At 45.0% G+C, this 19,390-nt stretch overlaps 33 non-coding genes across 33 annotated transcripts; all 33 read left to right on the plus strand.

The window, feature by feature from the left end:
- The first annotated feature begins 40 nt into the window (after nt 1-40).
- trnaf-gaa (transfer RNA phenylalanine (anticodon GAA)) lies at nt 41-113 on the plus strand. The gene has a single exon. It is a non-coding gene; the product is annotated as a tRNA-Phe (tRNA).
- Nucleotides 114-540: 427 nt separating this feature from the next.
- trnak-uuu (transfer RNA lysine (anticodon UUU)) lies at nt 541-613 on the plus strand. The gene has a single exon. It is a non-coding gene; the product is annotated as a tRNA-Lys (tRNA).
- Nucleotides 614-1,128: 515 nt separating this feature from the next.
- trnaf-gaa (transfer RNA phenylalanine (anticodon GAA)) lies at nt 1,129-1,201 on the plus strand. The gene has a single exon. It is a non-coding gene; the product is annotated as a tRNA-Phe (tRNA).
- Nucleotides 1,202-1,628: 427 nt separating this feature from the next.
- On the plus strand, nt 1,629-1,701 carry trnak-uuu (transfer RNA lysine (anticodon UUU)). The gene has a single exon. It is a non-coding gene; the product is annotated as a tRNA-Lys (tRNA).
- Nucleotides 1,702-2,216: 515 nt separating this feature from the next.
- Nucleotides 2,217-2,289, plus strand: trnaf-gaa (transfer RNA phenylalanine (anticodon GAA)). The gene has a single exon. It is a non-coding gene; the product is annotated as a tRNA-Phe (tRNA).
- A 427-nt stretch (nt 2,290-2,716) lies between these two features.
- Nucleotides 2,717-2,789, plus strand: trnak-uuu (transfer RNA lysine (anticodon UUU)). The gene has a single exon. It is a non-coding gene; the product is annotated as a tRNA-Lys (tRNA).
- A 520-nt stretch (nt 2,790-3,309) lies between these two features.
- On the plus strand, nt 3,310-3,382 carry trnaf-gaa (transfer RNA phenylalanine (anticodon GAA)). Its single transcript has one exon. It is a non-coding gene; the product is annotated as a tRNA-Phe (tRNA).
- A 427-nt stretch (nt 3,383-3,809) lies between these two features.
- On the plus strand, nt 3,810-3,882 carry trnak-uuu (transfer RNA lysine (anticodon UUU)). The gene has a single exon. It is a non-coding gene; the product is annotated as a tRNA-Lys (tRNA).
- Nucleotides 3,883-4,396: 514 nt separating this feature from the next.
- On the plus strand, nt 4,397-4,469 carry trnaf-gaa (transfer RNA phenylalanine (anticodon GAA)). Its single transcript has one exon. It is a non-coding gene; the product is annotated as a tRNA-Phe (tRNA).
- A 427-nt stretch (nt 4,470-4,896) lies between these two features.
- On the plus strand, nt 4,897-4,969 carry trnak-uuu (transfer RNA lysine (anticodon UUU)). The gene has a single exon. It is a non-coding gene; the product is annotated as a tRNA-Lys (tRNA).
- Nucleotides 4,970-5,489: 520 nt separating this feature from the next.
- On the plus strand, nt 5,490-5,562 carry trnaf-gaa (transfer RNA phenylalanine (anticodon GAA)). Its single transcript has one exon. It is a non-coding gene; the product is annotated as a tRNA-Phe (tRNA).
- A 427-nt stretch (nt 5,563-5,989) lies between these two features.
- On the plus strand, nt 5,990-6,062 carry trnak-uuu (transfer RNA lysine (anticodon UUU)). The gene has a single exon. It is a non-coding gene; the product is annotated as a tRNA-Lys (tRNA).
- A 515-nt stretch (nt 6,063-6,577) lies between these two features.
- Nucleotides 6,578-6,650, plus strand: trnaf-gaa (transfer RNA phenylalanine (anticodon GAA)). Its single transcript has one exon. It is a non-coding gene; the product is annotated as a tRNA-Phe (tRNA).
- Nucleotides 6,651-7,670: 1,020 nt separating this feature from the next.
- trnaf-gaa (transfer RNA phenylalanine (anticodon GAA)) lies at nt 7,671-7,743 on the plus strand. Its single transcript has one exon. It is a non-coding gene; the product is annotated as a tRNA-Phe (tRNA).
- A 427-nt stretch (nt 7,744-8,170) lies between these two features.
- trnak-uuu (transfer RNA lysine (anticodon UUU)) lies at nt 8,171-8,243 on the plus strand. The gene has a single exon. It is a non-coding gene; the product is annotated as a tRNA-Lys (tRNA).
- Nucleotides 8,244-8,758: 515 nt separating this feature from the next.
- Nucleotides 8,759-8,831, plus strand: trnaf-gaa (transfer RNA phenylalanine (anticodon GAA)). The gene has a single exon. It is a non-coding gene; the product is annotated as a tRNA-Phe (tRNA).
- Nucleotides 8,832-9,258: 427 nt separating this feature from the next.
- On the plus strand, nt 9,259-9,331 carry trnak-uuu (transfer RNA lysine (anticodon UUU)). Its single transcript has one exon. It is a non-coding gene; the product is annotated as a tRNA-Lys (tRNA).
- Nucleotides 9,332-9,846: 515 nt separating this feature from the next.
- Nucleotides 9,847-9,919, plus strand: trnaf-gaa (transfer RNA phenylalanine (anticodon GAA)). Its single transcript has one exon. It is a non-coding gene; the product is annotated as a tRNA-Phe (tRNA).
- Nucleotides 9,920-10,346: 427 nt separating this feature from the next.
- Nucleotides 10,347-10,419, plus strand: trnak-uuu (transfer RNA lysine (anticodon UUU)). Its single transcript has one exon. It is a non-coding gene; the product is annotated as a tRNA-Lys (tRNA).
- A 515-nt stretch (nt 10,420-10,934) lies between these two features.
- Nucleotides 10,935-11,007, plus strand: trnaf-gaa (transfer RNA phenylalanine (anticodon GAA)). The gene has a single exon. It is a non-coding gene; the product is annotated as a tRNA-Phe (tRNA).
- Nucleotides 11,008-11,434: 427 nt separating this feature from the next.
- trnak-uuu (transfer RNA lysine (anticodon UUU)) lies at nt 11,435-11,507 on the plus strand. The gene has a single exon. It is a non-coding gene; the product is annotated as a tRNA-Lys (tRNA).
- Nucleotides 11,508-12,521: 1,014 nt separating this feature from the next.
- Nucleotides 12,522-12,594, plus strand: trnak-uuu (transfer RNA lysine (anticodon UUU)). Its single transcript has one exon. It is a non-coding gene; the product is annotated as a tRNA-Lys (tRNA).
- A 520-nt stretch (nt 12,595-13,114) lies between these two features.
- Nucleotides 13,115-13,187, plus strand: trnaf-gaa (transfer RNA phenylalanine (anticodon GAA)). The gene has a single exon. It is a non-coding gene; the product is annotated as a tRNA-Phe (tRNA).
- Nucleotides 13,188-13,614: 427 nt separating this feature from the next.
- trnak-uuu (transfer RNA lysine (anticodon UUU)) lies at nt 13,615-13,687 on the plus strand. Its single transcript has one exon. It is a non-coding gene; the product is annotated as a tRNA-Lys (tRNA).
- Nucleotides 13,688-14,202: 515 nt separating this feature from the next.
- Nucleotides 14,203-14,275, plus strand: trnaf-gaa (transfer RNA phenylalanine (anticodon GAA)). Its single transcript has one exon. It is a non-coding gene; the product is annotated as a tRNA-Phe (tRNA).
- Nucleotides 14,276-15,295: 1,020 nt separating this feature from the next.
- On the plus strand, nt 15,296-15,368 carry trnaf-gaa (transfer RNA phenylalanine (anticodon GAA)). The gene has a single exon. It is a non-coding gene; the product is annotated as a tRNA-Phe (tRNA).
- Nucleotides 15,369-15,795: 427 nt separating this feature from the next.
- On the plus strand, nt 15,796-15,868 carry trnak-uuu (transfer RNA lysine (anticodon UUU)). Its single transcript has one exon. It is a non-coding gene; the product is annotated as a tRNA-Lys (tRNA).
- A 520-nt stretch (nt 15,869-16,388) lies between these two features.
- Nucleotides 16,389-16,461, plus strand: trnaf-gaa (transfer RNA phenylalanine (anticodon GAA)). The gene has a single exon. It is a non-coding gene; the product is annotated as a tRNA-Phe (tRNA).
- Nucleotides 16,462-16,888: 427 nt separating this feature from the next.
- On the plus strand, nt 16,889-16,961 carry trnak-uuu (transfer RNA lysine (anticodon UUU)). The gene has a single exon. It is a non-coding gene; the product is annotated as a tRNA-Lys (tRNA).
- Nucleotides 16,962-17,475: 514 nt separating this feature from the next.
- On the plus strand, nt 17,476-17,548 carry trnaf-gaa (transfer RNA phenylalanine (anticodon GAA)). Its single transcript has one exon. It is a non-coding gene; the product is annotated as a tRNA-Phe (tRNA).
- A 427-nt stretch (nt 17,549-17,975) lies between these two features.
- On the plus strand, nt 17,976-18,048 carry trnak-uuu (transfer RNA lysine (anticodon UUU)). The gene has a single exon. It is a non-coding gene; the product is annotated as a tRNA-Lys (tRNA).
- A 515-nt stretch (nt 18,049-18,563) lies between these two features.
- trnaf-gaa (transfer RNA phenylalanine (anticodon GAA)) lies at nt 18,564-18,636 on the plus strand. Its single transcript has one exon. It is a non-coding gene; the product is annotated as a tRNA-Phe (tRNA).
- Nucleotides 18,637-19,063: 427 nt separating this feature from the next.
- Nucleotides 19,064-19,136, plus strand: trnak-uuu (transfer RNA lysine (anticodon UUU)). The gene has a single exon. It is a non-coding gene; the product is annotated as a tRNA-Lys (tRNA).
- Nucleotides 19,137-19,390: the final 254 nt, after the last annotated feature.

Consider the following 19,390-nt stretch of genomic DNA (forward strand, 5'->3'; position numbering starts at 1 on the left):
ATTAGAATGCAATTTTTGAGCACTTTCCATTGCAAAACGTGCCGAAATAGCTCAGCTGGGAGAGTGTTAGACTGAAGATCTAAAGGACCCTAGTTCGATCCTGGGTTTCGGCAAAGCTATTTTGGTCACCATCTAGGGCTTGGTAGTTTTGTTGGTAGGACTTCATTATACGGCCTACAACTACGTGGATCATTGCCATCAAATGAGAAAACAAACACAGATGGTGCAGCTTGCAAACGTCCATCAAGTGGAGGTGGAATTTGAAGAAGGTCCTCCTTCAGAAGCTCCCAGGCCTCACCCATTATACCATTGACTTACCTAGGGCTTTGTAGGTTGGGTGATCACACGTCATAATACAGCCTAGCGATGTTTCCCCTAGAATCAAATCCTTCAATTGGCTCTTGTCTGAAATGACCATTTAATAATATCTAACTGCAAATCCTCACCAGTACCTACAGTAAAATGAGAGGATAAGAGATCACGTTTTTACAGAAAAGAAAGACAATATGTGTCCCAGAGGACAAACATTTGACTCTTGTTACCTGGGTAGCTCAGATGGAAGAGCATCAGACTTTTAATCTGAGGGTCCAGGGTTCAAGTCCCTGTCCAGGTGTCTCCTTTGGATCCTTGCCCTTCCATGGCTTTACCTAACAAGCTCAGTTGTTCTTGATAGTTCTGTGACCTCATTGTCATCTTTAGCAAAGTCCATAGACTGCAGGTGGGATGACGATATGGGATTTGTGGATATCAGGGACAGAGGCCTCTTTCAGATAATCCCACCGTACAAGCTCTGTAAAGAATCTTTTCCTGCCCCTCGGTCCAACTCACCGCCAGTTGGTTCTCAGCTCAGCTCCTTTGCAAAACCCGGTGTCTAAGACATGCCAATCTCACCAAATCCGCCCTGGGTTTCTCGACACGCTACACTTTCACTTTTTTTCTGTCTTACTTTGGGTGGGACAACATTTAAGAGAGCAAAGTTCATCACAGTTCACTGTTAAATCCAAAGCTTAAAAGTTCACTTCACATTGATCCAGTGTCTCAGAATGGCAGCTGTAGTGCAGTTTGGCCAGCTGTAGACCTGACTGGTGATTAGAATGCAATTTTTGAGCACCTTCCATTGCAAAACGTGCCGAAATAGCTCAGCTGGGAGAGCGTTAGACTGAAGATCTAAAGGACCCTAGTTCGATCCTGGGTTTCGGCAAAGCTATTTTGGTCACCATCTAGGGCTTGGTAGGTTTGTTGGTAGGACTTCATTATACGGCCTACAACTACGTGGATCATTGCCATCAAATGAGAAAACAAACACAGATGGTGCAGCTTGCAAACGTCCATCAAGTGGAGGTGGAATTTGAAGAAGGTCCTCCTTCAGAAGCTCCCAGGCCTCACCCATTATACCATTGACTTACCTAGGGCTTTGTAGGTTGGGTGATCACACGTCATAATACAGCCTAGCGATGTTTCCCCTAGAATCAAATCCTTCCCTTGGCTCTTGTCTGAAATGACCATTTAATAATATCTAACTGCAAATCCTCACCAGTACCTACAGTAAAATGAGAGGATAAGAGATCACGTTTTTACAGAAAAGAAAGACAATATGTGTCCCAGAGGACAAACACGTGACTCTTGTTGCCTGGGTAGCTCAGATGGAAGAGCATCAGACTTTTAATCTGAGGGTCCAGGGTTCAAGTCCCTGTCCAGGTGTCTCCTTTGGATCCTTGCCCTTCCATGGCTTTACCTAACAAGCTCAGTTGTTCTTGATAGTTCTGTGACCTCATTGTCATCTTTAGCAAAGTCCATAGACTGCAGGTGGGATGACGATATGGGATTTGTGGATATCAGGGACAGAGGCCTCTTTCAGATAATCCCACCGTACAAGCTCTGTAAAGAATCTTTTCCTGCCCCTCGGTCCAACTCACCGCCAGTTGGTTCTCAGCTCAGCTCCTTTGCGAAACCCGGTGTCTAAGACATGCCAATCTCACCAAATCCGCCCTGGGTTTCTCGACACGTTACACTTTCACTTTTTTTCTGTCTTACTTTGGGTGGGACAACATTTAAGAGAGCAAAGTTCATCACAGTTCACTGTTAAATCCAAAGCTTAAAAGTTCACTTCACATTGATCCAGTGTCTCAGAATGGCAGCTGTAGTGCAGTTTGGCCAGCTGTAGACCTGACTGGTGATTAGAATGCAATTTTTGAGCACTTTCCATTGCAAAACGTGCCGAAATAGCTCAGCTGGGAGAGCGTTAGACTGAAGATCTAAAGGACCCTAGTTCGATCCTGGGTTTCGGCAAAGCTATTTTGGTCACCATCTAGGGCTTGGTAGTTTTGTTGGTAGGACTTCATTATACGGCCTACAACTACGTGGATCATTGCCATCAAATGAGAAAACAAACACAGATGGTGCAGCTTGCAAACATCCATCAAGTGGAGGTGGAATTTGAAGAAGGTCCTCCTTCAGAAGCTCCCAGGCCTCACCCATTATACCATTGACTTACCTAGGGCTTTGTAGGTTGGGTGATCACACGTCATAATACAGCCTAGCGATGTTTCCCCTAGAATCAAATCCTTCCCTTGGCTCTTGTCTGAAATGACCATTTAATAATATCTAACTGCAAATCCTCACCAGTACCTACAGTAAAATGAGAGGATAAGAGATCATGTTTTTACAGAAAAGAAAGACAATATGTGTCCCAGAGGACAAACACGTGACTCTTGTTGCCTGGGTAGCTCAGATGGAAGAGCATCAGACTTTTAATCTGAGGGTCCAGGGTTCAAGTCCCTGTCCAGGTGTCTCCTTTGGATCCTTGCCCTTCCATGGCTTTACCTAACAAGCTCAGTTGTTCTTGATAGTTCTGTGACCTCATTGTCATCTTTAGCAAAGTCCATAGACTGCAGGTGGGATGACGATATGGGATTTGTGGATATCAGGGACAGAGGCCTCTTTCAGATAATCCCACCGTACAAGCTCTGTAAAGAATCTTTTCCTGCCCCTCGGTCCAACTCACCGCCAGTTGGTTCTCAGCTCAGCTCCTTTGCAAAACCCGGTGTCTAAGACATGCCAATCTCACCAAATCCGCCCTGGGTTTCTCGACACGTTACACTTTCACTTTTTTTCTGTCTTACTTTAAGAGAGCAACTTTGCTCTTTAAGAGAGTAAAGTTCATCACAGTTCACTGTTAAATCCAAAGCTTAAAAGTTCACTTCACATTGATCCAGTGTCTCAGAATGGCAGCTGTAGTGCAGTTTGGCCAGCTGTAGACCTGACTGGTGATTAGAATGCAATTTTTGAGCACTTTCCATTGCAAAACGTGCCGAAATAGCTCAGCTGGGAGAGTGTTAGACTGAAGATCTAAAGGACCCTAGTTCGATCCTGGGTTTCGGCAAAGCTATTTTGGTCACCATCTAGGGCTTGGTAGTTTTGTTGGTAGGACTTCATTATACGGCCTACAACTACGTGGATCATTGCCATCAAATGAGAAAACAAACACAGATGGTGCAGCTTGCAAACGTCCATCAAGTGGAGGTGGAATTTGAAGAAGGTCCTCCTTCAGAAGCTCCCAGGCCTCACCCATTATACCATTGACTTACCTAGGGCTTTGTAGGTTGGGTGATCACACGTCATAATACAGCCTAGCGATGTTTCCCCTAGAATCAAATCCTTCCCTTGGCTCTTGTCTGAAATGACCATTTAATAATATCTAACTGCAAATCCTCACCAGTACCTACAGTAAAATGAGAGGATAAGAGATCACGTTTTTACAGAAAAGAAAGACAATATGTGTCCCAGAGGACAAACACGTGACTCTTGTTACCTGGGTAGCTCAGATGGAAGAGCATCAGACTTTTAATCTGAGGGTCCAGGGTTCAAGTCCCTGTCCAGGTGTCTCCTTTGGATCCTTGCCCTTCCATGGCTTTACCTAACAAGCTCAGTTGTTCTTGATAGTTCTGTGACCTCATTGTCATCTTTAGCAAAGTCCATAGACTGCAGGTGGGATGACGATATGGGATTTGTGGATATCAGGGACAGAGGCCTCTTTCAGATAATCCCACCGTACAAGCTCTGTGAAGAATCTTTTCCTGCCCCTCGGTCCAACTCACCGCCAGTTGGTTCTCAGCTCAGCTCCTTTGCAAAACCCGGTGTCTAAGACATGCCAATCTCACCAAATCCGCCCTGGGTTTCTCGACACGCTACACTTTCACTTTTTTTCTGTCTTACTTTGGGTGGAACAACATTAAGAGAGCAAAGTTCATCACAGTTCACTGTTAAATCCAAAGCTTAAAAGTTCACTTCACATTGATCCAGTGTCTCAGAATGGCAGCTGTAGTGCAGTTTGGCCAGCTGTAGACCTGACTGGTGATTAGAATGCAATTTTTGAGCACTTTCCATTGCAAAACGTGCCGAAATAGCTCAGCTGGGAGAGCGTTAGACTGAACCTCTAAAGGACCCTAGTTCGATCCTGGGTTTCGGCAAAGCTATTTTGGTCACCATCTAGGGCTTGGTAGGTTTGTTGGTAGGACTTCATTATACGGCCTACAACTACGTGGATCATTGCCATCAAATGAGAAAACAAACACAGATGGTGCAGCTTGCAAACGTCCATCAAGTGGAGGTGGAATTTGAAGAAGGTCCTCCTTCAGAAGCTCCCAGGCCTCACCCATTATACCATTGACTTACCTAGGGCTTTGTAGGTTGGGTGATCACACGTCATAATACAGCCTAGCGATGTTTCCCCTAGAATCAAATCCTTCCCTTGGCTCTTGTCTGAAATGACCATTTAATAATATCTAACTGCAAATCCTCACCAGTACCTACAGTAAAATGAGAGGATAAGAGATCACGTTTTTACAGAAAAGAAAGACAATATGTGTCCCAGAGGACAAACACATGACTCTTGTTACCTGGGTAGCTCAGATGGAAGAGCATCAGACTTTTAATCTGAGGGTCCAGGGTTCAAGTCCCTGTCCAGGTGTCTCCTTTGGATCCTTGCCTTTCCATGGCTTTACCTAACAAGCTCAGTTGTTCTTGATAGTTCTGTGACCTCATTGTCATCTTTAGCAAAGTCCATAGACTGCAGGTGGGATGACGATATGGGATTTGTGGATATCAGGGACAGAGGCCTCTTTCAGATAATCCCACCGTACAAGCTCTGTAAAGAATCTTTTCCTGCCCCTCGGTCCAACTCACCGCCAGTTGGTTCTCAGCTCAGCTCCTTTGCGAAACCCGGTGTCTAAGACATGCCAATCTCACCAAATCCGCCCTGGGTTTCTCGACACGTTACACTTTCACTTTTTTTCTGTCTTACTTTAAGAGAGCAACTTTGCTCTTTAAGAGAGCAAAGTTCATCACAGTTCACTGTTAAATCCAAAGCTTAAAAGTTCACTTCACATTGATCCAGTGTCTCAGAATGGCAGCTGTAGTGCAGTTTGGCCAGCTGTAGACCTGACTGGTGATTAGAATGCAATTTTTGAGCACTTTCCATTGCAAAACGTGCCGAAATAGCTCAGCTGGGAGAGTGTTAGACTGAAGATCTAAAGGACCCTAGTTCGATCCTGGGTTTCGGCAAAGCTATTTTGGTCACCATCTAGGGCTTGGTAGGTTTGTTGGTAGGACTTCATTATACGGCCTACAACTACGTGGATCATTGCCATCAAATGAGAAAACAAACACAGATGGTGCAGCTTGCAAACGTCCATCAAGTGGAGGTGGAATTTGAAGAAGGTCCTCCTTCAGAAGCTCCCAGGCCTCACCCATTATACCATTGACTTACCTAGGGCTTTGTAGGTTGGGTGATCACACGTCATAATACAGCCTAGCGATGTTTCCCCTAGAATCAAATCCTTCAATTGGCTCTTGTCTGAAATGACCATTTAATAATATCTAACTGCAAATCCTCACCAGTACCTACAGTAAAATGAGAGGATAAGAGATCACGTTTTTACAGAAAAGAAAGACAATATGTGTCCCAGAGGACAAACATTTGACTCTTGTTACCTGGGTAGCTCAGATGGAAGAGCATCAGACTTTTAATCTGAGGGTCCAGGGTTCAAGTCCCTGTCCAGGTGTCTCCTTTGGATCCTTGCCCTTCCATGGCTTTACCTAACAAGCTCAGTTGTTCTTGATAGTTCTGTGACCTCATTGTCATCTTTAGCAAAGTCCATAGACTGCAGGTGGGATGACGATATGGGATTTGTGGATATCAGGGACAGAGGCCTCTTTCAGATAATCCTACCGTACAAGCTCTGTAAAGAATCTTTTCCTGCCCCTCGGTCCAACTCACCGCCAGTTGGTTCTCAGCTCAGCTCCTTTGCGAAACCCGGTGTCTAAGACATGCCAATCTCACCAAATCCGCCCTGGGTTTCTCGACACGTTACACTTTCACTTTTTTTCTGTCTTACTTTGGGTGGGACAACATTTAAGAGAGCAAAGTTCATCACAGTTCACTGTTAAATCCAAAGCTTAAAAGTTCACTTCACATTGATCCAGTGTCTCAGAATGTCAGCTGTAGTGCAGTTTGGCCAGCTGTAGACCTGACTGGTCATTAGAATGCAATTTTTGAGCACTTTCCATTGCAAAACGTGCCGAAATAGCTCAGCTGGGAGAGTGTTAGACTGAAGATCTAAAGGACCCTAGTTCGATCCTGGGTTTCGGCAAAGCTATTTTGGTCACCATCTAGGGCTTGGTAGGTTTGTTGGTAGGACTTCATTATACGGCCTACAACTACGTGGATCATTGCCATCAAATGAGAAAACAAACACAGATGGTGCAGCTTGCAAACGTCCATCAAGTGGAGGTGGAATTTGAAGAAGGTCCTCCTTCAGAAGCTCCCAGGCCTCACCCATTATACCATTGACTTACCTAGGGCTTTGTAGGTTGGGTGATCACACGTCATAATACAGCCTAGCGATGTTTCCCCTAGAATCAAATCCTTCAATTGGCTCTTGTCTGAAATGACCATTTAATAATATCTAACTGCAAATCCTCACCAGTACCTACAGTAAAATGAGAGGATAAGAGATCACGTTTTTACAGAAAAGAAAGACAATATGTGTCCCAGAGGACAAACACGTGACTCTTGTTACCTGGGTAGCTCAGATGGAAGAGCATCAGACTTTTAATCTGAGGGTCCAGGTTTCAAGTCCCTGTCCAGGTGTCTCCTTTGGATCCTTGCCCTTCCATGGCTTTACCTAACAAGCTCAGTTGTTCTTGATAGTTCTGTGACCTCATTGTCATCTTTAGCAAAGTCCATAGACTGCAGGTGGCATGACGATATGGGATTTGTGGATATCAGGGACAGAGGCCTCTTTCAGATAATCCCACCGTACAAGCTCTGTAAAGAATCTCTTCCTGCCCCTCGGTCCAACTCACCGCCAGTTGGTTCTCAGCTCAGCTCCTTTGCGAAACCCGGTGTCTAAGACATGCCAATCTCACCAAATCCGCCCTGGGTTTCTCGACACGTTACACTTTCACTTTTTTTCTGTCTTACTTTAAGAGAGCAACTTTGCTCTTTAAGAGAGCAAAGTTCATCACAGTTCACTGTTAAATCCAAAGCTTAAAAGTTCACTTCACATTGATCCAGTGTCTCAGAATGGCAGCTGTAGTGCAGTTTGGCCAGCTGTAGACCTGACTGGTGATTAGAATGCAATTTTTGAGCACTTTCCATTGCAAAACGTGCCGAAATAGCTCAGCTGGGAGAGCGTTAGACTGAAGATCTAAAGGACCCTAGTTCGATCCTGGGTTTCGGCAAAGCTATTTTGGTCACCATCTAGGGCTTGGTAGGTTTGTTGGTAGGACTTCATTATACGGCCTACAACTACGTGGATCATTGCCATCAAATGAGAAAACAAACACAGATGGTGCAGCTTGCAAACGTCCATCAAGTGGAGGTGGAATTTGAAGAAGGTCCTCCTTCAGAAGCTCCCAGGCCTCACCCATTATACCATTGACTTACCTAGGGCTTGGTAGGTTGGGTGATCACACGTCATAATACAGCCTAGCGATGTTTCCCCTAGAATCAAATCCTTCCCTTGGCTCTTGTCTGAAATGACCATTTAATAATATCTAACTGCAAATCCTCACCAGTACCTACAGTAAAATGAGAGGATAAGAGATCACGTTTTTACAGAAAAGAAAGACAATATGTGTCCCAGAGGACAAACACGTGACTCTTGTTACCTGGGTAGCTCAGATGGAAGAGCATCAGACTTTTAATCTGAGGGTCCAGGGTTCAAGTCCCTGTCCAGGTGTCTCCTTTGGATCCTTGCCCTTCCATGGCTTTACCTAACAAGCTCAGTTGTTCTTGATAGTTCTGTGACCTCATTGTCATCTTTAGCAAAGTCCATAGACTGCAGGTGGGATGACGATATGGGATTTGTGGATATCAGGGACAGAGGCCTCTTTCAGATAATCCCACCGTACAAGCTCTGTAAAGAATCTTTTCCTGCCCCTCGGTCCAACTCACCGCCAGTTGGTTCTCAGCTCAGCTCCTTTGCGAAACCCGGTGTCTAAGACATGCCAATCTCACCAAATCCGCCCTGGGTTTCTCGACACGCTACACTTTCACTTTTTTTCTGTCTTACTTTGGGTTGGACAACATTTAAGAGAGCAAAGTTCATCACAGTTCACTGTTAAATCCAAAGCTTAAAAGTTCACTTCACATTGATCCAGTGTCTCAGAATGGCAGCTGTAGTGCAGTTTGGCCAGCTGTAGACCTGACTGGTGATTAGAATGCAATTTTTGAGCACTTTCCATTGCAAAACGTGCCGAAATAGCTCAGCTGGGAGAGCGTTAGACTGAAGATCTAAAGGACCCTAGTTCGATCCTGGGTTTCGGCAAAGCTATTTTGGTCACCATCTAGGGCTTGGTAGGTTTGTTGGTAGGACTTCATTATACGGCCTACAACTACGTGGATCATTGCCATCAAATGAGAAAACAAACACAGATGGTGCAGCTTGCAAACGTCCATCAAGTGGAGGTGGAATTTGAAGAAGGTCCTCCTTCAGAAGCTCCCAGGCCTCACCCATTATACCATTGACTTACCTAGGGCTTTGTAGGTTGGGTGATCACACGTCATAATACAGCCTAGCGATGTTTCCCCTAGAATCAAATCCTTCCCTTGGCTCTTGTCTGAAATTACCATTTAATAATATCTAACTGCAAATCCTCACCAGTACCTACAGTAAAATGAGAGGATAAGAGATCATGTTTTTACAGAAAAGAAAGACAATATGTGTCCCAGAGGACAAACACGTGACTCTTGTTGCCTGGGTAGCTCAGATGGAAGAGCATCAGACTTTTAATCTGAGGGTCCAGGGTTCAAGTCCCTGTCCAGGTGTCTCCTTTGGATCCTTGCCCTTCCATGGCTTTACCTAACAAGCTCAGTTGTTCTTGATAGTTCTGTGACCTCATTGTCATCTTTAGCAAAGTCCATAGACTGCAGGTGGGATGACGATATGGGATTTGTGGATATCAGGGACAGAGGCCTCTTTCAGATAATCCCACCGTACAAGCTCTGTAAAGAATCTTTTCCTGCCCCTCGGTCCAACTCACCGCCAGTTGGTTCTCAGCTCAGCTCCTTTGCGAAACCCGGTGTCTAAGACATGCCAATCTCACCAAATCCGCCCTGGGTTTCTCGACACGTTACACTTTCACTTTTTTTCTGTCTTACTTTGGGTGGGACAACATTTAAGAGAGCAAAGTTCATCACAGTTCACTGTTAAATCCAAAGCTTAAAAGTTCACTTCACATTGATCCAGTGTCTCAGAATGGCAGCTGTAGTGCAGTTTGGCCAGCTGTAGACCTGACTGGTGATTAGAATGCAATTTTTGAGCACTTTCCATTGCAAAACGTGCCGAAATAGCTCAGCTGGGAGAGTGTTAGACTGAAGATCTAAAGGACCCTAGTTCGATCCTGGGTTTCGGCAAGGCTATTTTGGTCACCATCTAGGGCTTGGTAGGTTTGTTGGTAGGACTTCATTATACGGCCTACAACTACGTGGATCATTGCCATCAAATGAGAAAACAAACACAGATGGTGCAGCTTGCAAACGTCCATCAAGTGGAGGTGGAATTTGAAGAAGGTCCTCCTTCAGAAGCTCCCAGGCCTCACCCATTATACCATTGACTTACCTAGGGCTTTGTAGGTTGGGTGATCACACGTCATAATACAGCCTAGCGATGTTTCCCCTAGAATCAAATCCTTCCCTTGGCTCTTGTCTGAAATGACCATTTAATAATATCTAACTGCAAATCCTCACCAGTACCTACAGTAAAATGAGAGGATAAGAGATCACGTTTTTACAGAAAAGAAAGACAATATGTGTCCCAGAGGACAAACACGTGACTCTTGTTGCCTGGGTAGCTCAGATGGAAGAGCATCAGACTTTTAATCTGAGGGTCCAGGGTTCAAGTCCCTGTCCAGGTGTCTCCTTTGGATCCTTGCCCTTCCATGGCTTTACCTAACAAGCTCAGTTGTTCTTGATAGTTCTGTGACCTCATTGTCATCTTTAGCAAAGTCCATAGACTGCAGGTGGGATGACGATATGGGATTTGTGGATATCAGGGACAGAGGCCTCTTTCAGATAATCCCACCGTACAAGCTCTGTAAAGAATCTTTTCCTGCCCCTCGGTCCAACTCACCGCCAGTTGGTTCTCAGCTCAGCTCCTTTCCGAAACCCGGTGTCTAAGACATGCCAATCTCACCAAATCCGCCCTGGGTTTCTCGACACGTTACACTTTCACTTTTTTTCTGTCTTACTTTGGGTGGGACAACATTTAAGAGAGCAAAGTTCATCACAGTTCACTGTTAAATCCAAAGCTTAAAAGTTCACTTCACATTGATCCAGTGTCTCAGAATGGCAGCTGTAGTGCAGTTTGGCCAGCTGTAGACCTGACTGGTCATTAGAATGCAATTTTTGAGCACTTTCCATTGCAAAACGTGCCGAAATAGCTCAGCTGGGAGAGCGTTAGACTGAAGATCTAAAGGACCCTAGTTCGATCCTGGGTTTCGGCAAAGCTATTTTGGTCACCATCTAGGCCTTGGTAGGTTTTTTGGTAGGACTTCATTATACGGCCTACAACTACGTGGATCATTGCCATCAAATGAGAAAACAAACACAGATGGTGCAGCTTGCAAACGTCCATCAAGTGGAGGTGGAATTTGAAGAAGGTCCTCCTTCAGAAGCTCCCAGGCCTCACCCATTATACCATTGACTTACCTAGGGCTTTGTAGGTTGGGTGATCACACGTCATAATACAGCCTAGCGATGTTTCCCCTAGAATCAAATCCTTCCCTTGGCTCTTGTCTGAAATGACCATTTAATAATATCTAACTGCAAATCCTCACCAGTACCTACAGTAAAATGAGAGGATAAGAGATCACGTTTTTACAGAAAAGAAAGACAATATGTGTCCCAGAGGACAAACACGTGACTCTTGTTACCTGGGTAGCTCAGATGGAAGAGCATCAGACTTTTAATCTGAGGGTCCAGGGTTCAAGTCCCTGTCCAGGTGTCTCCTTTGGATCCTTGCCCTTCCATGGCTTTACCTAACAAGCTCAGTTGTTCTTGATAGTTCTGTGACCTCATTGTCATCTTTAGCAAAGTCCATAGACTGCAGGTGGGATGACGATATGGGATTTGTGGATATCAGGGACAGAGGCCTCTTTCAGATAATCCCACCGTACAAGCTCTGTGAAGAATCTTTTCCTGCCCCTCGGTCCAACTCACCGCCAGTTGGTTCTCAGCTCAGCTCCTTTGCAAAACCCGGTGTCTAAGACATGCCAATCTCACCAAATCCGCCCTGGGTTTCTCGACACGCTACACTTTCACTTTTTTTCTGTCTTACTTTGGGTGGAACAACATTAAGAGAGCAAAGTTCATCACAGTTCACTGTTAAATCCAAAGCTTAAAAGTTCACTTCACATTGATCCAGTGTCTCAGAATGGCAGCTGTAGTGCAGTTTGGCCAGCTGTAGACCTGACTGGTCATTAGAATGCAATTTTTGAGCACTTTCCATTGCAAAACGTGCTGAAATAGCTCAGCTGGGAGAGCGTTAGACTGAACCTCTAAAGGACCCTAGTTCGATCCTGGGTTTCGGCAAAGCTATTTTGGTCACCATCTAGGGCTTGGTAGGTTTGTTGGTAGGACTTCATTATACGGCCTACAACTACGTGGATCATTGCCATCAAATGAGAAAACAAACACAGATGGTGCAGCTTGCAAACGTCCATCAAGTGGAGGTGGAATTTGAAGAAGGTCCTCCTTCAGAAGCTCCCAGGCCTCACCCATTATACCATTGACTTACCTAGGGCTTTGTAGGTTGGGTGATCACACGTCATAATACAGCCTAGCGATGTTTCCCCTAGAATCAAATCCTTCCCTTGGCTCTTGTCTGAAATGACCATTTAATAATATCTAACTGCAAATCCTCACCAGTACCTACAGTAAAATGAGAGGATAAGAGATCACGTTTTTACAGAAAAGAAAGACAATATGTGTCCCAGAGGACAAACACATGACTCTTGTTACCTGGGTAGCTCAGATGGAAGAGCATCAGACTTTTAATCTGAGGGTCCAGGGTTCAAGTCCCTGTCCAGGTGTCTCCTTTGGATCCTTGCCTTTCCATGGCTTTACCTAACAAGCTCAGTTGTTCTTGATAGTTCTGTGACCTCATTGTCATCTTTAGCAAAGTCCATAGACTGCAGGTGGGATGACGATATGGGATTTGTGGATATCAGGGACAGAGGCCTCTTTCAGATAATCCCACCGTACAAGCTCTGTAAAGAATCTTTTCCTGCCCCTCGGTCCAACTCACCGCCAGTTGGTTCTCAGCTCAGCTCCTTTGCGAAACCCGGTGTCTAAGACATGCCAATCTCACCAAATCCGCCCTGGGTTTCTCGACACGTTACACTTTCACTTTTTTTCTGTCTTACTTTAAGAGAGCAACTTTGCTCTTTAAGAGAGCAAAGTTCATCACAGTTCACTGTTAAATCCAAAGCTTAAAAGTTCACTTCACATTGATCCAGTGTCTCAGAATGGCAGCTGTAGTGCAGTTTGGCCAGCTGTAGACCTGACTGGTCATTAGAATGCAATTTTTGAGCACTTTCCATTGCAAAACGTGCCGAAATAGCTCAGCTGGGAGAGTGTTAGACTGAAGATCTAAAGGACCCTAGTTCGATCCTGGGTTTCGGCAAAGCTATTTTGGTCACCATCTAGGGCTTGGTAGGTTTGTTGGTAGGACTTCATTATACGGCCTACAACTACGTGGATCATTGCCATCAAATGAGAAAACAAACACAGATGGTGCAGCTTGCAAACGTCCATCAAGTGGAGGTGGAATTTGAAGAAGGTCCTCCTTCAGAAGCTCCCAGGCCTCACCCATTATACCATTGACTTACCTAGGGCTTTGTAGGTTGGGTGATCACACGTCATAATACAGCCTAGCGATGTTTCCCCTAGAATCAAATCCTTCAATTGGCTCTTGTCTGAAATGACCATTTAATAATATCTAACTGCAAATCCTCACCAGTACCTACAGTAAAATGAGAGGATAAGAGATCACGTTTTTACAGAAAAGAAAGACAATATGTGTCCCAGAGGACAAACATTTGACTCTTGTTACCTGGGTAGCTCAGATGGAAGAGCATCAGACTTTTAATCTGAGGGTCCAGGGTTCAAGTCCCTGTCCAGGTGTCTCCTTTGGATCCTTGCCCTTCCATGGCTTTACCTAACAAGCTCAGTTGTTCTTGATAGTTCTGTGACCTCATTGTCATCTTTAGCAAAGTCCATAGACTGCAGGTGGGATGACGATATGGGATTTGTGGATATCAGGGACAGAGGCCTCTTTCAGATAATCCCACCGTACAAGCTCTGTAAAGAATCTTTTCCTGCCCCTCGGTCCAACTCACCGCCAGTTGGTTCTCAGCTCAGCTCCTTTGCGAAACCCGGTGTCTAAGACATGCCAATCTCACCAAATCCGCCCTGGGTTTCTCGACACGTTACACTTTCACTTTTTTTCTGTCTTACTTTGGGTGGGACAACATTTAAGAGAGCAAAGTTCATCACAGTTCACTGTTAAATCCAAAGCTTAAAAGTTCACTTCACATTGATCCAGTGTCTCAGAATGGCAGCTGTAGTGCAGTTTGGCCAGCTGTAGACCTGACTGGTCATTAGAATGCAATTTTTGAGCACTTTCCATTGCAAAACGTGCCGAAATAGCTCAGCTGGGAGAGCGTTAGACTGAAGATCTAAAGGACCCTAGTTCGATCCTGGGTTTCGGCAAAGCTATTTTGGTCACCATCTAGGGCTTGGTAGGTTTGTTGGTAGGACTTCATTATACGGCCTACAACTACGTGGATCATTGCCATCAAATGAGAAAACAAACACAGATGGTGCAGCTTGCAAACGTCCATCAAGTGGAGGTGGAATTTGAAGAAGGTCCTCCTTCAGAAGCTCCCAGGCCTCACCCATTATACCATTGACTTACCTAGGGCTTGGTAGGTTGGGTGATCACACGTCATAATACAGCCTAGCGATGTTTCCCCTAGAATCAAATCCTTCCCTTGGCTCTTGTCTGAAATGACCATTTAATAATATCTAACTGCAAATCCTCACCAGTACCTACAGTAAAATGAGAGGATAAGAGATCACGTTTTTACAGAAAAGAAAGACAATATGTGTCCCAGAGGACAAACACGTGACTCTTGTTACCTGGGTAGCTCAGATGGAAGAGCATCAGACTTTTAATCTGAGGGTCCAGGTTTCAAGTCCCTGTCCAGGTGTCTCCTTTGGATCCTTGCCCTTCCATGGCTTTACCTAACAAGCTCAGTTGTTCTTGATAGTTCTGTGACCTCATTGTCATCTTTAGCAAAGTCCATAGACTGCAGGTGGCATGACGATATGGGATTTGTGGATATCAGGGACAGAGGCCTCTTTCAGATAATCCCACCGTACAAGCTCTGTAAAGAATCTCTTCCTGCCCCTCGGTCCAACTCACCGCCAGTTGGTTCTCAGCTCAGCTCCTTTGCGAAACCCGGTGTCTAAGACATGCCAATCTCACCAAATCCGCCCTGGGTTTCTCGACACGTTACACTTTCACTTTTTTTCTGTCTTACTTTAAGAGAGCAACTTTGCTCTTTAAGAGAGCAAAGTTCATCACAGTTCACTGTTAAATCCAAAGCTTAAAAGTTCACTTCACATTGATCCAGTGTCTCAGAATGGCAGCTGTAGTGCAGTTTGGCCAGCTGTAGACCTGACTGGTCATTAGAATGCAATTTTTGAGCACTTTCCATTGCAAAACGTGCCGAAATAGCTCAGCTGGGAGAGTGTTAGACTGAAGATCTAAAGGACCCTAGTTCGATCCTGGGTTTCGGCAAAGCTATTTTGGTCACCATCTAGGGCTTGGTAGGTTTGTTGGTAGGACTTCATTATACGGCCTACAACTACGTGGATCATTGCCATCAAATGAGAAAACAAACACAGATGGTGCAGCTTGCAAACGTCCATCAAGTGGAGGTGGAATTTGAAGAAGGTCCTCCTTCAGAAGCTCCCAGGCCTCACCCATTATACCATTGACTTACCTAGGGCTTTGTAGGTTGGGTGATCACACGTCATAATACAGCCTAGCGATGTTTCCCCTAGAATCAAATCCTTCAATTGGCTCTTGTCTGAAATGACCATTTAATAATATCTAACTGCAAATCCTCACCAGTACCTACAGTAAAATGAGAGGATAAGAGATCACGTTTTTACAGAAAAGAAAGACAATATGTGTCCCAGAGGACAAACATTTGACTCTTGTTACCTGGGTAGCTCAGATGGAAGAGCATCAGACTTTTAATCTGAGGGTCCAGGGTTCAAGTCCCTGTCCAGGTGTCTCCTTTGGATCCTTGCCCTTCCATGGCTTTACCTAACAAGCTCAGTTGTTCTTGATAGTTCTGTGACCTCATTGTCATCTTTAGCAAAGTCCATAGACTGCAGGTGGGATGACGATATGGGATTTGTGGATATCAGGGACAGAGGCCTCTTTCAGATAATCCCACCGTACAAGCTCTGTAAAGAATCTTTTCCTGCCCCTCGGTCCAACTCACCGCCAGTTGGTTCTCAGCTCAGCTCCTTTGCAAAACCCGGTGTCTAAGACATGCCAATCTCACCAAATCCGCCCTGGGTTTCTCGACACGCTACACTTTCACTTTTTTTCTGTCTTACTTTAAGAGAGTAACTTTGCTCTTTAAGAGAGTAAAGTTCATCACAGTTCACTGTTAAATCCAAAGCTTAAAAGTTCACTTCACATTGATCCAGTCTCTCAGAATGGCAGCTGTAGTGCAGTTTGGCCAGCTGTAGACCTGACTGGTCATTAGAATGCAATTTTTGAGCACTTTCCATTGCAAAACGTGCCGAAATAGCTCAGCTGGGAGAGTGTTAGACTGAAGATCTAAAGGACCCTAGTTCGATCCTGGGTTTCGGCAAAGCTATTTTGGTCACCATCTAGGGCTTGGTAGGTTTTTTGGTAGGACTTCATTATACGGCCTACAACTACGTGGATCATTGCCATCAAATGAGAAAACAAACACAGATGGTGCAGCTTGCAAACGTCCATCAAGTGGAGGTGGAATTTGAAGAAGGTCCTCCTTCAGAAGCTCCCAGGCCTCACCCATTATACCATTGACTTACCTAGGGCTTTGTAGGTTGGGTGATCACACGTCATAATACAGCCTAGCGATGTTTCCCCTAGAATCAAATCCTTCCCTTGGCTCTTGTCTGAAATGACCATTTAATAATATCTAACTGCAAATCCTCACCAGTACCTACAGTAAAATGAGAGGATAAGAGATCACGTTTTTACAGAAAAGAAAGACAATATGTGTCCCAGAGGACAAACACGTGACTCTTGTTACCTGGGTAGCTCAGATGGAAGAGCATCAGACTTTTAATCTGAGGGTCCAGGGTTCAAGTCCCTGTCCAGGTGTCTCCTTTGGATCCTTGCCCTTCCATGGCTTTACCTAACAAGCTCAGTTGTTCTTGATAGTTCTGTGACCTCATTGTCATCTTTAGCAAAGTCCATAGACTGCAGGTGGGATGACGATATGGGATTTGTGGATATCAGGGACAGAGGCCTCTTTCAGATAATCCCACCGTACAAGCTCTGTGAAGAATCTTTTCCTGCCCCTCGGTCCAACTCACCGCCAGTTGGTTCTCAGCTCAGCTCCTTTGCGAAACCCGGTGTCTAAGACATGCCAATCTCACCAAATCCGCCCTGGGTTTCTCGACACGCTACACTTTCACTTTTTTTCTGTCTTACTTTGGGTGGAACAACATTAAGAGAGCAAAGTTCATCACAGTTCACTGTTAAATCCAAAGCTTAAAAGTTCACTTCACATTGATCCAGTGTCTCAGAATGGCAGCTGTAGTGCAGTTTGGCCAGCTGTAGACCTGACTGGTCATTAGAATGCAATTTTTGAGCACTTTCCATTGCAAAACGTGCCGAAATAGCTCAGCTGGGAGAGCGTTAGACTGAAGCTCTAAAGGACCCTAGTTCGATCCTGGGTTTCGGCAAAGCTATTTTGGTCACCATCTAGGGCTTGGTAGGTTTGTTGGTAGGACTTCATTATACGGCCTACAACTACGTGGATCATTGCCATCAAATGAGAAAACAAACACAGATGGTGCAGCTTGCAAACGTCCATCAAGTGGAGGTGGAATTTGAAGAAGGTCCTCCTTCAGAAGCTCCCAGGCCTCACCCATTATACCATTGACTTACCTAGGGCTTTGTAGGTTGGGTGATCACACGTCATAATACAGCCTAGCGATGTTTCCCCTAGAATCAAATCCTTCAATTGGCTCTTGTCTGAAATGACCATTTAATAATATCTAACTGCAAATCCTCACCAGTACCTACAGTAAAATGAGAGGATAAGAGATCACGTTTTTACAGAAAAGAAAGACAATATGTGTCCCAGAGGACAAACATTTGACTCTTGTTACCTGGGTAGCTCAGATGGAAGAGCATCAGACTTTTAATCTGAGGGTCCAGGGTTCAAGTCCCTGTCCAGGTGTCTCCTTTGGATCCTTGCCCTTCCATGGCTTTACCTAACAAGCTCAGTTGTTCTTGATAGTTCTGTGACCTCATTGTCATCTTTAGCAAAGTCCATAGACTGCAGGTGGGATGACGATATGGGATTTGTGGATATCAGGGACAGAGGCCTCTTTCAGATAATCCCACCGTACAAGCTCTGTAAAGAATCTTTTCCTGCCCCTTGGTCCAACTCACCGCCAGTTGGTTCTCAGCTCAGCTCCTTTGCAAAACCCGGTGTCTAAGACATGCCAATCTCACCAAATCCGCCCTGGGTTTCTCGACACGCTACACTTTCACTTTTTTTCTGTCTTACTTTGGGTAGGACAACATTTAAGAGAGCAAAGTTCATCACAGTTCACTGTTAAATCCAAAGCTTAAAAGTTCACTTCACATTGATCCAGTGTCTCAGAATGGCAGCTGTAGTGCAGTTTGGCCAGCTGTAGACCTGACTGGTGATTAGAATGCAATTTTTGAGCACTTTCCATTGCAAAACGTGCCGAAATAGCTCAGCTGGGAGAGCGTTAGACTGAAGATCTAAAGGACCCTAGTTCGATCCTGGGTTTCGGCAAAGCTATTTTGGTCACCATCTAGGGCTTGGTAGGTTTGTTGGTAGGACTTCATTATACGGCCTACAACTACGTGGATCATTGCCATCAAATGAGAAAACAAACACAGATGGTGCAGCTTGCAAACGTCCATCAAGTGGAGGTGGAATTTGAAGAAGGTCCTCCTTCAGAAGCTCCCAGGCCTCACCCATTATACCATTGACTTACCTAGGGCTTGGTAGGTTGGGTGATCACACGTCATAATACAGCCTAGCGATGTTTCCCCTAGAATCAAATCCTTCCCTTGGCTCTTGTCTGAAATGACCATTTAATAATATCTAACTGCAAATCCTCACCAGTACCTACAGTAAAATGAGAGGATAAGAGATCACGTTTTTACAGAAAAGAAAGACAATATGTGTCCCAGAGGACAAACACGTGACTCTTGTTACCTGGGTAGCTCAGATGGAAGAGCATCAGACTTTTAATCTGAGGGTCCAGGTTTCAAGTCCCTGTCCAGGTGTCTCCTTTGGATCCTTGCCCTTCCATGGCTTTACCTAACAAGCTCAGTTGTTCTTGATAGTTCTGTGACCTCATTGTCATCTTTAGCAAAGTCCATAGACTGCAGGTGGCATGACGATATGGGATTTGTGGATATCAGGGACAGAGGCCTCTTTCAGATAATCCCACCGTACAAGCTCTGTAAAGAATCTCTTCCTGCCCCTCGGTCCAACTCACCGCCAGTTGGTTCTCAGCTCAGCTCCTTTGCGAAACCCG

Source organism: Mchenga conophoros, linkage group LG5, assembly GCF_057382185.1.
Source record: "Mchenga conophoros isolate Kocher_MC1m ecotype Shallow Benthic linkage group LG5, M_conophoros_male_GT1.1, whole genome shotgun sequence".
NCBI classification, from domain to species: Eukaryota; Metazoa; Chordata; class Actinopteri; order Cichliformes; family Cichlidae; genus Mchenga; species Mchenga conophoros.